Source organism: Balaenoptera borealis (genome assembly GCF_965194805.1).
Source record: "Balaenoptera borealis genome assembly, chromosome: 7".
Taxonomy (NCBI): Eukaryota; Metazoa; Chordata; class Mammalia; order Artiodactyla; family Balaenopteridae; genus Balaenoptera; species Balaenoptera borealis.
In genome coordinates this window covers 9,313,377-9,325,694 of record NC_138864.1, presented here as the reverse complement: position 1 = coordinate 9,325,694, position 12,318 = coordinate 9,313,377, and positions in this window count along the sequence as shown.

The following is a 12,318-nucleotide window of genomic DNA, read 5'->3' as shown; positions in this document are numbered from 1 at the left end:
CCATGTCTTATGGAGATTCATACTTCCCTTCACTTTGTAAGTTACTTGTCTTGCAGTTTCATCCTCATAGTTTTGATGTTAGCTGATTGTACCTTTGAGCCTCTGGTTCCTGCTTTTGAAGTTCCTGGAAGTTATACTAACTCTTACAACTACTGTCTTTATTCTCTTATCTGGCCCATCCTATTTGGAAACTTCAGGTAGTTCAATATGGATTTCTAACACCTGCACCTGAAAGCATTCTGAGTTATACAGAATGTTGAGCCAGGTACGAGATGTTGTGGGTACAGATGCTAAAATATGGAACAAAATGATTCGGGGTCTGCTCTGGAGCATTTCCTTGGACCTTAACTGAGGGTCTTTTCGCAAATACACATTATGGTATAGCCTGTCTCAATCCCTTGATCAGACAACATTTTTACCACTACACTATTTAGAGCTCCCTGGAATTATAATGTTGTTATTCTTGACCCTGTCAAGAAAATCTTTAATCCATACCTTTCATGCTTCTATCAAATGAGAAAGAAATTCACTCCATTCCTGGATCCAGTGTTATTTGGCCCCTGGCCTCTTCCTCAGGGCCAGGGAAAGATGGCTCTGGTGGTGCCTCTCCTGCTCACATACTTCTCACTGTTGTCAAAGTTTAATGTTCTTTCTATCAGAATCTTTTATAGTATGGATTAAAATTTTGTTTAACCTAGAAATACAATACGAAATTCATAAGCTCCATATATACCTTTGAAGAAAGAAAAAAATCTGTTAAATTTTTTTTCTGGGAAAATAGAAATTTTTCTATTTTTTTTTTGAGGAAAATGAATCTACTGAATTAACTAAACTGAATCATTTAGCAGAAAGAAAAACAATAAATGTCAGTGTAATAACACTTTCTCCAGTAAACCATTTTAATCAACTGAAAATCATTAACACACTGAAGGTCACAGAAGTGGTTATGAGATGTATGCTGGAGAGATATTCAGCTCTTGAAAATTCCCTTCAGTTACCCTCTTTTATAAACTAAGAGAATTAGTTCAACCAGGTGTCAATGCAAATCTGTGCTTCCACAATCATTCTTATTGTAGCCACAAGGCAATTCTGTCCTGGAATCTATATTTATTAATAGACTTAATAGGTAAGCCAAGAGACTCCCACTGGGATTTGTTTTACTCAATTTTTCTTGAGCAAGTAAGGTGCTTTAAAATATTTAAGTGAATATATTTCTGAATAGTTTCCTTGTGGCTTACTTGACATGCTGCCATTACCACACACATGGCTCAATTAGGGCATTTTTAACCTGTCAGAAATCCATGGACATGCCTCCAATCAGCGAGTGTTGCTGTTACGAAGGTAAAAACCTGTCCATCCAAAAGTTTAAATAGTGCTGAGAACACTTTTATGTCTTCTATTTAAAGCTGATACAAAGGAGTTTCTTTCCTCTCTTTTGAATGTAACCCAAAATAGCAAAAGTTGTAAAGATAAATAATTGACTTAAGTGAAATTAAGAAACAAAGCTCCATATCAAGAATGGTGAAGAAAACCCCATTAAATACTGACTAATTTGGACTTGAGTCCAGGAGAAACTTGAGCTGATGCACACTATCTTGAACCTCAGGAAAAATACCCACTGTCCTAAGATGAGTGTCATTGCTTTAAAAGGTCTATCCAACAATTTGTTAAATGAATAAATAAATATAGGGGCCTACCACAGGCAAAGCAGAGAATGCTTTGAAACAGAAAGAGAAAAAAAGTCCAATGCCCATTTCTTATTATTTATGACCACCAAGTGGCAGAGTTGAAGTAGCATGAAGGGGGCAGAAATCATGATAACAATCACCATACCTGCACACAGAAAGCTTCATGGGCTTTAGTGAAGAAAGAGAATGCTAAGATCTGAAAGAAAAAGAAGGAAAAGAAAAAGAGAACAACAAAAAAAGTGTCACTAGAGAAGAGGACAGAAAAAATGCAACTGGAAGCTTAGCCATTCACCTTACCCCAGGTCTCAATCTGTCTGGCCTACAATATTCTTCATCAATTGGTTGGTTTTCTGCAAAGGCGAATCACAATAAAAAAATTATGAAACAAAGAATTGTCTGCTATTTCTTATCCAAGGATGGCATTTGCTATGAGCTAGTGACTTAAGAGAGCTTTTCACTCTTCCATTTTCCAAATGAAGCTATTATAGTGTTTATATTTTTTATTCTCAACCACCTTATATTAGATGTGTTTGGAGGAGATAAAAAAAAAAAAGTCAGGATCAACAACTATGCACAGTGAAGAAGTGTTTATATCACCCAGAAATTCTGGACTGCTTCTCAAAGATAAAAGTAAAAACTCGATGAGGCTTTGAGGTTTTCATCTTTGGAGATGGGGAAATTTTCTTTTATATATATATATATATGAAAAGGCTGTGCTTGAAAATTTGAAAATATCAGTGGGGGTAGTGAGGGCTCCAGCAAAGACTAGTATTTGACTCATTTACCTCTTCTTACTTAATAGGATTGCTATGTTGCTGGGAGTGACATTGTGCTCAGATTTTTTAAAGTTATATTTGCTTGCCTCTCTCAAAGAAGAAGAGAGTAGCCAACTACATGTAAGTGATAGTTTTTTGATGAGATATCCAGGAAAGTCTTAAAGCTGTACTTATATAATAGAAGTCACCGTTTTTACACTCCCCTTTACTCTATGTTCCTAACTGCAAAAGAACTGTGAGGATTGACGTTCCAGGAGCCGTCGAGTGACTACTAGGTGATGTTGACAGTGGAAGTCCATGTTAAGCATGCTAAGAAGAGAAAGGGCTCTGGGATCCCTATCCCTGGGATTGCCATATCCGCTATGGACTGCTTAACATCAAACTTCGTGATATGTGTATATGTATATGCACATATATATATGTATATATGTATATATATATATGTATGTATATACTGGAATTTATATATGGAGAAATCTATGCATTCATAAATCTTAAGTGCACAATTTGATGAGATTTCATAAATGTATACACTTATCTAACCACCATACTACAGTCCAGATATAAAATATTTCCACCACCCAGAAAGTTCATTCATGCCCTCTTCCAGTTAATCTTGCTCATTGTTCTTTTTTTTTTTTTTTTTTATTATTGCTGTTTTTATTTTTTTATTTTATTTTATTTTTTTGCACTTTACTCATACACTATTTTTTTTTTGTTTGTTTTTTGTTTTTTGTTTTTTAAACATCTTTATTGAAGTATAATTGCCTTACAATGGTGTGTTAGCTTCTGCTTTATAACAAAGTGAATCAGTTATACATATACAATATGTTCCCATTTCTCTTCCCTCTTGCATCTCCCTCCCTCCCACCCTCCCCATCCCACCCCTCTAGGTGGTCACAAAGCACCGAGCTGATCTCCCTGTGCTATGCGGCTGCTTCCCACTAGCTATCTATTTTACATTTGGTAGTGTATATATGTCCATGACACTCTCTCACCCTGTCACATCTCACCCCACCCCCTCCCCATATCCTCAAGTCCATTCTCTAGTAGGTCTGTGTCTTTATTCCCGTCTTGCCACTAGGTTCTTCATGGCTTTTTTTTCCCTTAGATTCCGTATATATGTGTTAGCATACTGTATTTGTTTTTCTCTTTCTGACTTACTTCACTCTGTATGACAGACTCTAACTCCATCCACCTCATTACAAATACCTCCATTTCATTTCTTTTTATGGCTGAGTAATATTCCATTGTATATATGTGCCACATCTTCTTTATCCATTCATCTGTCGATGGACATTTAGGTTGCTTCCATGTCCTGGCTATTGTAAATAGAGCTGCAATGAACATTTTGGTACATGACTCTTTTTGACCTATGGTTTTCTCAGGGTATATGCCCAGTAGTGGGATTGTTGGATCGTATGGTAGTTCTATTTGTAGTTTTTTAAGGAACCTCCATACTGTTCTCCATAGTGGCTGTATCAATTTACATTCCCACCAACAGTGCAAGAGAGTTCCCTTTCCTCCACACCCTCTCCAGCATTTATTGTTTCTAGATTTTTTGATGATGGCCATTCTGACCGGTGTGAGATGATATCTCATTGTAGTTTTGATTTGCATTTCTCTAATGATTAATGATGTTGAGCATTCTTTCATGTGTCTGTTGGCCATCTGTATATCTTCTTTGGAGAAATGTCTATTTAGGTCTTCTGCCCATTTTTGGATTGGGTTGTTCGTTTTTTTGTTATTGAGCTGCATGAGCTGCTTGTAAATCTTGGAGATTAATCCTTTGTCAGTTGCTTCATTTGCAAATATTTTCTCCCATTCTGATGGTTGTCTTTTGGTCTTGTTTATGGTTCCCTTTGCTGTGCAAAAGCTTTTAAGTTTCATTAGGTCCCATTTGTTTATTTGTGTTCTTATTTCCATTTCTCTGGGAGCTGGGTCAAAAAGAATCTTGCTGTGATGTATGTCATAGAATGTTCTGCCTATGTTTTCCTCTAAGAGTTTGATAGTGTCTGGTCTTACACTTAGGTCTTTAATCCATTTTGAGTTTATTTTTGTGCATGGTGTCAGGGAGTGTTCTAATTTCATACTTTTACATGTATCTGTCCAATTTTCCCAGCACCACTTATTGAAGAGGCTGTCTTTTCTCCACTGTATATGCTTGCCTCCTTTATCAAAGATAAGGTGACCATATGTGCGTGGGTTTATCTCTGGGCTTTCTATCCTGTTCCATTGATCTATATTTCTGTTTTTGTGCCAGTACCAAACTGTCTTGATTACTGTAGCTTTGTAATATAGTCTGAAGTCAGGGAGCCTGATTCCCCCAGCTCCATTTTTCATTCTCAAGATTGCTTTGGCTATTCGGGGTCTTTTGTGTTTCCATACAAATTGTGAAATTTTTTGTTCTAGTTCTGTGAAAAATGCCAGTGGTAGTTTGATAGGGATTGCATTGAATCTGTAGATTGCTTTGGGTAGTAGAGTCATTTTCACAATGTTGATTCTTCCAATCCAGGAACATGGTATATCTTTCCATCTATTTGTATCATCTTTAATTTCTTTCATCAGTGTCTTATAATTTTCTGCATACAGGTCTTTTGTCTCCTTAGGTAGGTTTATTCCTAGATATCTTATTCTTTTTGTTGCAATGGTAAACGGGAGTGTTTTCTTAATTTCACTTTCAGATTTTTCGTCATTAGTGTATAGAAATGCAAGCGATTTCTGTGCATTAATTTTGTATCCTGCTACTTTACCAAATTCATTGATTAGCTCTAGGAGTTTTCTGGTAGCATCTTTAGGATTCTCTATGTATAGTATCATGTCATCTGCAAAGAGTGACAGCTTTACTTCTTCTTTTCCGATTTGGATTCCTTTTATTTCTTTGTCTTCTCTGATTGCTGTGGCTAACACTTCCAAAACTATGTTGAATAATAGTGGTGAGAGTGGGCAACCTTGTCTTGTTCCTGATCTTAGTGGAAATGGTTTCAGTTTTTCACCATTGAGGACAATGTTGGCTGTGGGTTTGTCATATATGGCCTTTATTATGTTGAGGAAAGTTCCCTCTATGCCTACTTTCTGCAGGACTTTTATCATAAATGGGTGTTGAATTTTGTCGAAAGCTTTCTCTGCATCTATTGAGATGATCATATGGTTTTTCTCCTTCAATTTGTTAATATGGTGTATCACATTGATTGATTTACGTATATTGAAGAATCCTTGCATTCCTGGGATAAACCCCACTTGATCATGGTGTATGATCCTTTTAATGTGCTGTTGGATTCTGTTTGCGAGTATTTTGTTGAGGATTTTTGCATCTATGTTCATCAGTGATATTGGCCTGTAGTTTTCTTTCTTTGTGACATCTTTGTCTGGTTTTGGTATCAGGGTGATGGTGGCCTCGTAGAATGAGTTTGGGAGTGTTCCTCCCTCTGCAATATTTTGGAAGAGTTTGAGAAGGATAGGTGTTAGCTCTTCTGTAAATGTTTGATAGAATTCACCTGTGAAGCCATCTGGTCCTGGGCTTTTGTTTGTTGGAAGGTTTTTAATCACAGTTTCAATTTCAGTGCTTGTGATTGGTCTGTTCATATTTTCTATTTCTTCCTGGTTCAGTCTCGGCAGTTTGTGCATTTCTAAGAATCTGTCCATTTCTTCCAGGTTGTCCATTTTATTGGCGTAGAGTTGCTTGTAGTAATCTCTCATGATCTTTTGTATTTCTGCAGTGTCAGTGTTTACTTCTCCTTTTTCATTTCTAATTCTATTGATTTGAGTCTTCTCCCTTTTTCTCTTGATGAGTCTGGCTAATGGTTTATCAATTTTGTTTATCTTCTCAAAGAACCAGCTTTTAGTTTTATTGATTTTTGCTATTGTTTCCTTCATTTCTTTTTCATTTATTTCTGACCTGATCTTTATGATTTCTTTCCTTCTGCTAGCTTTGGGGTTTTTTTGTTCTTCTTTCTCTAATTGCTTTAGGTGCAAGGTTAGGTTGTTTATTCGAGATGTTTCCTGTTTCTTGAGGTAGGCTTGTATTGCTATAAACTTCCCTCTTAGCACTGCTTTTGCTGCGTCCCATAGGTTTTGGGTCGTCGTATCTCCATTGTCATTTGTTTCTAGGTATTTTTTGATTTCCCCTTTGATTTCTTCAGTGATCACTTCGTTATTAAGTAGTGTATTGTGTAGCCTCCATGTGTTTGTATTTTTTACAGATCTTTTCCTGTAATTGATATCTAGTCTCATAGCGTTGTGGTCAGAAAAGATACTTGATACGATTTCAATTTTCTTAAATTTACCAAGGCTTGATTTGTGACCCAAGACATGATCTATCCTGGAGAATGTTCCATGCGCACTTGAGAAAAATGTGTATTCTGTTGTTTTTGGGTGGAATGTCCTATAAATATCAATTAAGTCCATCTTGTTTAATGTATCATTTAAAGCTTGTGTTTCCTTATTTATTTTCATTTTGGATGATCTGTCCATTGGTGAAAGTGGGGTGTTAAAGTCCCCTACTATGATTGTGTTGCTGTCAATTTCCCCTTTTATGGCTGTTAGTATTTGCCTTATGTATTGAGGTGCTCCTATGTTGGGTGCATAAATATTTACAATTGTTATACCTTCCTCTTGGATCGATCCCTTGATCATTATATAGTGTCCTTCTTTGTCTCTTATAATATTCTTTATTTTAAAGTCTATTTTGTCTGATATGAGAATTGCTACTCCAGCTTTCTTTTGATTTCCATTTGCATGGAATATCTTTTTCCATCCCCTCACTTTCAGTCTGTATGTGTCTCTAGGTCTGAAGTGGGTCTCTTGTAGACAGCATATATATGGGTCTTGTTTTTGTATCCATTCAGTCAGTCTGTGTCTTTTGGTGGGAGCATTTAATCCATTTACATTCAAGGTAATTATCGATATGTATGTTCCCATTCCCATTTTCTTAAATGTTTTGGGTTTGTTATTGTAGGTGTTTTCCTTCTCTTGTGTTTCTTGCCTAGAGAAGTTCCTTTAGCATTTGTTGTAAAGCTGGTTTGGTGGTGCTGAACTCTCTCAGCTTTTGCTTGTCTGTAAAGGTTTTAATTTCTCCATCACATCTGAATGAGATCCTTGCTGGGTAGAGTAATCTTGGTTGTAGGTTTTTCTCCTTCATCACTTTAAGTATATCCTGCCACTCCCTTCTGGCTTGCAGAGTTTCTGCTGAAAGATCAGATGTTAACCTTATGGGGATTCCCTTGTGTGTTATTTGTTGTTTTTCCCTTGCTGCTTTTAATATGTTTTCTTTATATTTAATTTTTGACAGTTTGATTAATATGTGTCTTGGCGTGTTTCTCCTTGGGTTTATCCTGTATGGGACTCTCTGTGCTTCCTGGACTTGGTTAACTATTTCCTTTCCCATATTAGGGAAGTTTTCAACTATAATCTCTTCAAATATTTTCTCAGTCCCTTTCTTTTTCTCTTCTTCTTCTGGGACCCCTATAATTCGAATGTTGGTGCGTTTAATGTTGTCCCAGAGGTCTCTGAGACTGTCCTCAGTTCTTTTCATTCTTTTTTCTTTATCCTGCTCTGCAGTAGTTATTTCCACCATTTTATCTTCCAGGTCACTTATCCTTTCTTCTGCCTCAGTTATTCTGCTATTGATCCCATCTAGAGTATTTTTAATTTCATTTATTGTGTTTTTCATCGTTGCTTGGTTCCTCTTTAGTTCTTCTACGTCCTTGTTAAATGTTTCTTGCATTTTGTCTATTCTATTTCCAAGATTTTGGATCATCCTTACTATCATTATTCTGAATTCTTTTTCAGGTAGACTACCTATTTCCTCTTCATTTGTTAGGTCTGGTGTGTTTTGACCCTGCTCCTTCATCTGCTGTGTGTTTTTCTGTCGTCTCATTTTGCTTATCTTACTGTGTTTGGGGTCTCCTTTTCACAGGCTGCAGGTTCGTAGTTCCCGTTGTTTTTGGTATCTGTCCCCAGTGGGTAAGGTTGGTTCAGTGGGTTGTGTAGGCTTCCTGGTGGAGGGGACTATTGCCTGTGTTCTGGTGGATGAGGTTGAATCTTGTCTTTCTGGTGGGCACGTCTACGTCTGGTGGTGTGTTTTGGGGTGTCTGTGGCCTTATGATTTTAGGCAGCCTCCCTGCTAATGGATGGGGCTGTGTTCCTGTCTTGCTAGTTGTTTGGCATAGGGTGTCCAGCCCTGTAGCTTGCTGGTCGTTGAGTGAAGCTGGGTCTTGATGTTGAGATGGAGATCTCTGAGAGATTTTTGCCGTTTGGTATTACGTGGAGCTGGTAGGTCTCATGTGGACCAGTGTCCTGAGGTTGGCTCTCCCACCTCAGAGGCACAGCCCTGATGCCTGGCTGGAGCACCAAGAGCCTTTCATCCACACAGCTCAGAATATAAGGGAGAAAAAAATAGAAAGATAAAAAGAGGATAAAATAAAATAAAATAAAGCTATTATAATAAAAAATAAGAAAAAAAATTATTAAGAGTAAATGTATTCAGAAAAAATTTTTTTTAATTTTTAAAAATAGATTTATTAATTTTTTTATAGTAAAAAATAAGAAAAAGATTTTTAAGAAAAAAATTTATTAAAAAAAATTTTTAATTTTTTAAAATAAAAAATATGAAAAAACTTATTAAAAAATTTTTTAATTTCTAAAAATAGAAAATACGGAAAAAATTATTAAGAAAGCATATATTAGGAAAAAAAAATTTTTTTAAGTAAAAAAAAAAAAAAAAATGGACGGACCTAACCCTAGGACTGATGGTGAAAGCAAAGCTATACAGACAAAATCTCACCCAGAAGCCTACACATATACACTCACAAAAAAAGGGAAAGGGGAAATTAATATATCCTGCTCCTAAAGTCCACCTTTTGAATTTGGGATGATTCGTTGTCTATTCAGGTATTCAACAGATGCAGGCACATCAAGTTGTTTGTGGAGCTTTAATCCGCTGCTTCTGAGGCTGCTGGGGGAGATTTCCCTTTCTCTTCTTTGTTCGTACAGCTCCCAGCGGTCAGCTTTGGATTTGGACCCGCCTCTGCATGTACGTTGCCTGAGGGCGTCCGCTCCCCGCCCAGACAGAACGGGGTTAAAGGAGCAGCTGCTTCGGGGGCTCTGGCTCACTCAGGCCAGGGGAGGGAGCAGTACGGAGGAGGCGGGGCGAGCCTGCGGCGTCAGAGGCTTCGTGACGTTGCAGCAGCCTGAGGCGCACCGTGTGTTCTCCCGGGGAAGTTGTCCCTGGATCATGGGAGCCTGGCAGTGGCGAGCTGCACCGGCTCCCGGGAGGGGCGGTGTGAAGAGTGACCTGGGCTCAAACACAGGCTTCTTGGTGGCTGCAGCAGCAGCCTTAGCGTTTCCTACCAGTCTCTGGGGTCCGCGCTGTTAGCCGCGGCTCGCGCCCGCCTCTGGAGTTCGTCTAGGCGGCGCTCTGAATCCCCTCTCCTTGCGCGCCGCGAAACAAAGAGGCAAGAAAAAGTCTCTTGCCTCTTCGGTGGCTGCAGACCTCCTCTCCGGCTCCCTCCCGGCTCGCCGCGGCACCGCAACCCCTTCAGGCTGTGTTCACGCCGCCAACCCCAGTCCTCTCCCTGCGATCCGACCGAAGCCTGCACCTCAGCTCCCAGCCCCGCCTGCCCCAGCGGGTGAGCAGACAAGCCTCTCGGGCTGGTGAGCGCTGCTCGGCGCTGAGCCTCTGTGCGGGAATCTCTCCGTTTTTCCTTCTGCGCCCCTGTTGCTGTGGGATCCGCGCTGATAGCCGTGCGGCTCGCACCCGTCTCTGGATTTCGTTTAGGCAGCGCTCTGAATCCCCTCTCCTTGCGCGCCGCGAAACAAAGAGGCAAGAAAAAGTCTCTTGCCTCTTCGGCAGCTGCAGACTTTTTCCCGGACTCCCTCCCGGCTAGCACCAAAGCCCGAGCCTCAGCTCCCAGCCCCCGCCCGCCCCGGCGGGTGAGCAGACAAGCCTCTCGGGCTGGTGAGTGCTGGTTGGCGCCGAGCCTCTGTGCGGGAGTCTCTCCGCTTTGCCCTCCGCACCCCTGTGGCTGCGCTCTCCTCCGCGGCTCCGAAGCTTCCCCCCTCTGCCACCTGCAGTCTCTGCCCGCGAAGGGGCTTCCTAGTGCCTGGAAACCTTTCCTCCTTCACGGCTCCCTCCCACTGGCGCAGGTCCCGTCCCTATTCTTTTTGTCTCTGTTATTTCTTTTTTCTTTTACCCTACCCAAGTACGTGGGGATTTTCTTGCCTTTTGGGAGGTCTGACGTCTTCTGCCAGCGTTCAGTGGGTGTTCTGTAGGAGCAGTTCCACGTGTAGATGTATTTCTGCTGTATCTGTGGGAAGGAAGGTGATCTCCGCGTCTTACTCTTCCACCATCTTGCCCCAATATTCGCTCATTGTTCTTATTCCTAATACCATAGATTATTTTTGCCACTTGTTGGAATTCATATAACCGAAATAGTAAAGTATAAGATTTTTGTGTCTAGTTTTTTAAAAACAACACAATGTTCTTTGGAAGATTGGCCTATGTTATTGTGTATATCAATAATTTATGTTTATTGCTGAGCTGTATTCCAATGTATGAACACATCACAATTTGTTTATCCATTGTCTTCTTGGTTAATATTTAGGGTGTTTCCAGTGTTTGGATATTTGCTTCTATGAATAAAACTTTTATGAACATTTGTTTATAAATCTTTGTGTGAACATATAATTTTATTTCTCTTAGGTATTTAGGTGTAGGATACACAGAAAAATAATTACTGAGCCATGTGATTAACATGTATTTATCAATATGAGGAACTTACAAAAATTTCTACAAATTGGTTAGTGCATTTTATAGGCCTTTCAACAATGCGTGAGAGTTTGATTGGTCCCACATCCCCATCAATATTTGGAATTCCCATAAATCTTAATTTTACCCATCTTAGTGGGTTTGTAGTAGTATAATTATGTGATATTAGTTTGTACTTTTCTAATGAGTCATAATGTTGAGAATCTTTTCATGTGTTTACTGGCCATTCATGTCCTCCTTTGTGATGTGGCTGTCAAGTTGTTTGCCCATTTTTAATAGATTCTTTGACTTCTTATTACTGAGTTGTAAAAATTCTTTGTATATTGTGGACACAAGTTCTTTGATCAAATGTCTATATGTGTGATTTAAATATATCTGCGTGTGTGTGTAGTATATACTCTGAGTATGTAACTTGCATTTTTAGTTTTTCAATGGTTATTTTAGATGATCAGAAGTTTTAATATTGATGAAGTCAAATTTATCATTTAAAAAAAAATTCATATTAATGCTTGTTGTGTTTTCTCTAAGAAATCTTTGCATTCACCAACATTGTGAAGATATTCTGTAATTTGTCTTGTAGAAGCTTTATAGTTTTAATTTTTTATATTCAAAACTATGATACATTTTAAATTAAGTATTCAGTGTTGCAGGAAGTAGTCAATTATGCATTTTTTATAATCATATCTGGTAGTTTCAGTACTACGTTTTGTAGTAGAAGTAAGATTCTTGTAGACAACACATAAGGGTTAATTATTAAAATCACTTCTGCTATTCTTTGTCTGTATTTGATTTTTTAGATCTTTTATATTTAATGTTATTATTGATATACTAAGATTTAAGTTTACCATTTTATTTGTTTTCTATTTGTTCTATCTTTTTTCCATTTTATGTTTCTTCTTTTATTGTATACAATGGGAATCCACTGTTGAATTTTATCAGATGAGTGGTAGGATCCTGTTTTCAATTTAGGAAGACATTTCTGGTTCATCTTAGGAGACATGTTATGACTTATGGAAGAGTGAAATCACAACCACCAATTAAGAAGATATTGTACTACTTCAGTGAGAAAGGATGGAGCATTGCCGAT